General features: G+C 48.6%; 1 pseudogene; it reads left to right on the top strand.

The window, feature by feature from the left end:
- The window catches only part of LOC148218535 (28S ribosomal RNA), an 8895-nt pseudogene that overhangs the window by 4196 nt on the left and 2199 nt on the right, over positions 1 to 2500 (top strand).

The raw sequence follows: 2500 nt of genomic DNA, 5'->3' as shown, positions 1-2500 counted from the left end.
AAGATTGGCACACCCGCTGATAAGGAATCAAGAAAGGATCGCTGCTTCCCAACCGAAGGAAACATCTAACCGAGGAGCTCACAAAAGATGCTGGACAAAGGAGGAGGAAGAACTGTTGATAAGGCTGGAGGCTCAGTTTGAGGGCAACAAAAACATCAATAAACTTATCGCGGAGCACATCACAACCAAAACAGCTAAGCAAATCAGTGACAAAAGAAGATTGCTTCCCAGGAAACCAGCAGAGGAACATCAAAGAGCGGCCGAGGGCCTGAAAGAGGAACCTGAGATGAGTCATCAACCTCAGGCAGGAACCGTTGACAATGGACCTGATAAGAGCCAACCGTCCAGGAAGCCAGCTGGCGGGAGAACAATGGGCAAGATAAGGCACCATCTGGAGGAGGGTAACGGACGAAAGGGAACCACCAATCAGCAGCTGCAGGCCCATTATCAGCGGACACTCGGGGAACGCTTATCAGCTGGGACAATTAACACCTTCCCCTGGGCATTCAAGCAGTTGCTGGAAGGCCAGGACATGCAGCCAATCATCGATGAAGCAGCGCAGGACTGCTTTGGATGCCTGGAATCGATAAGCCAGATAAGAACAGCAACCCGAGATAAGAGAACAATGGGGGCCCGGAAGAAGCAACCAAGGAGACCGTTTCAGAAGTGGATGAAAGAGAGAGCAATTAAGAGAGGTGATTATCTTCGCTTCCAGCGATTATTCCATCTTGACAGGGGAAAACTGGCAAAAATTATTTTGGACGATATGGAATGTTTGTCCTGTAATATTCCACCCGGTGAAATTTATTCGGTTTTTAAAGCCAGATGGGAAACACCTGGAAAATTCGAGAGCCTTGGGGACTTTCAAATTACTGGGAAAGCCGACAATAGTGCTTTCAGAGATTTAATTACGGCAAAAGAGATTGAGAAAAATGTGCAGGAGATGAGCAAGGGCTCAGCTCCAGGTCCAGATGGGATTACTCTTGGGGACATCAAGAAGATGGATCCCGAGTATTCCCGGACCACGGAGATCTTCAATTTATGGTTAACATCTGGAAAAATCCCGGACATGGTGAGGGGGTGCAGGACTGTTTTAATCCCTAAATTGACAACACCGGAGCGCCTAAAGGACGTTAATAACTGGAGACCTATCACGATTGGTTCTATCTTGTTAAGACTGTTCTCCAGGATTGTAACAGCTAGGATGAGCAAAGCGTGCCCCCTCAACCCAAGGCAAAGAGGCTTCATTAGAGCGGCGGGATGCTCTGAAAACCTGAAACTCCTGCAAACCATAATTCGGTCGGCCAAAAGAGAACACAGACCACTGGGTGTTGTATTTGTGGACATCGCCAAGGCTTTTGACACCGTAAGCCACCAGCACATCATACACGCTTTGCAACAAAGGGGAGTGGACCCCCACATCGTCGGACTGGTGAGCAATATGTACCACAACATCTGTACGTATATCACCACAAAGAAAAACACACACACAGATAAAATCCAGATCCGGGTTGGGGTAAAACAGGGTGACCCGCTGTCACCCCTTTTATTTAACCTGGCGATGGACCCCCTGTTATGCAAGCTGGAAGAGAAGGGCAAGGGATACCACCGAGAAGGGAACAGCATCACAGCGATGGCATTTGCGGACGATCTGGTCTTGTTGAGTGACTCCTGGGAAGACATGAAGACAAACATCAGGATATTAGAGACCTTTTGCAATCTTACCGGTCTCAGAACACAGGGAGAAAAGTGCCACGGCTTTTACATCAAGCCCACAAAAGACTCTTACACCATCAATAACTGCGCTGCTTGGACCGTCAACGGCACACCCCTGAACATGATTGACCCCGGAGAATCGGAAAAATACCTCGGCCTGCAGATTGACCCCTGGACTGGGTTAGCGAAATCCAACCTCTCCACAAAACTAGAACTCTGGCTTCAGAGAATTGATCAAGCTCCACTCAAACCTCTACAGAAAATTGATATCCTCAAAACATACACCATCCCTCGACTGACCTACCTAGCAGACCACTCAGAACTGAAAGCAGGGTTCCTCGAGGCCCTTGACCAGAAAATCCGAACAACGGTCAAGGACTGGCTGCATCTACCCTCGTGCACCTGCGATGCCATCTTGTACTCGAGCACGAGGGACGGCGGTTTGGGCATCACCAAGTTGGCAGGACTGATCCCCAGCGTGCAAGCCCGGAGGCTGCATCGGATCGCGCAGTCTTCGGATGAAACGATGAAGAAGTTCCTGGAGAAAGATCAAATGGAACAGATGCATAAGAAACTGTGGATTCAAGCTGGAGGGGACGGGGAGAAGATACCTTCAATTTGGGAAGCTCCACCGCTGAACATACCATCTAATAGTGCAGGCACAACTTCGGAATGGGAAGCACCGACCCTGAAATCTAAATTTCCAAAACCGTGCAATTGGAGAAAGAATGAATTTAAAAATTGGACCAAATTAGTGTCCCAAGGCCGTGGAATTGTAAATTTT

This window comes from Sturnus vulgaris, unplaced genomic scaffold (genome assembly GCF_052056855.1).
Source record: "Sturnus vulgaris isolate bStuVul1 unplaced genomic scaffold, bStuVul1.hap1 Scaffold_182, whole genome shotgun sequence".
Taxonomy (NCBI): domain Eukaryota; kingdom Metazoa; phylum Chordata; class Aves; order Passeriformes; family Sturnidae; genus Sturnus; species Sturnus vulgaris.
The sequence above is the reverse complement of the archived record's forward strand: the minus strand, read 5'-3'. Positions and strand labels throughout refer to the sequence as shown.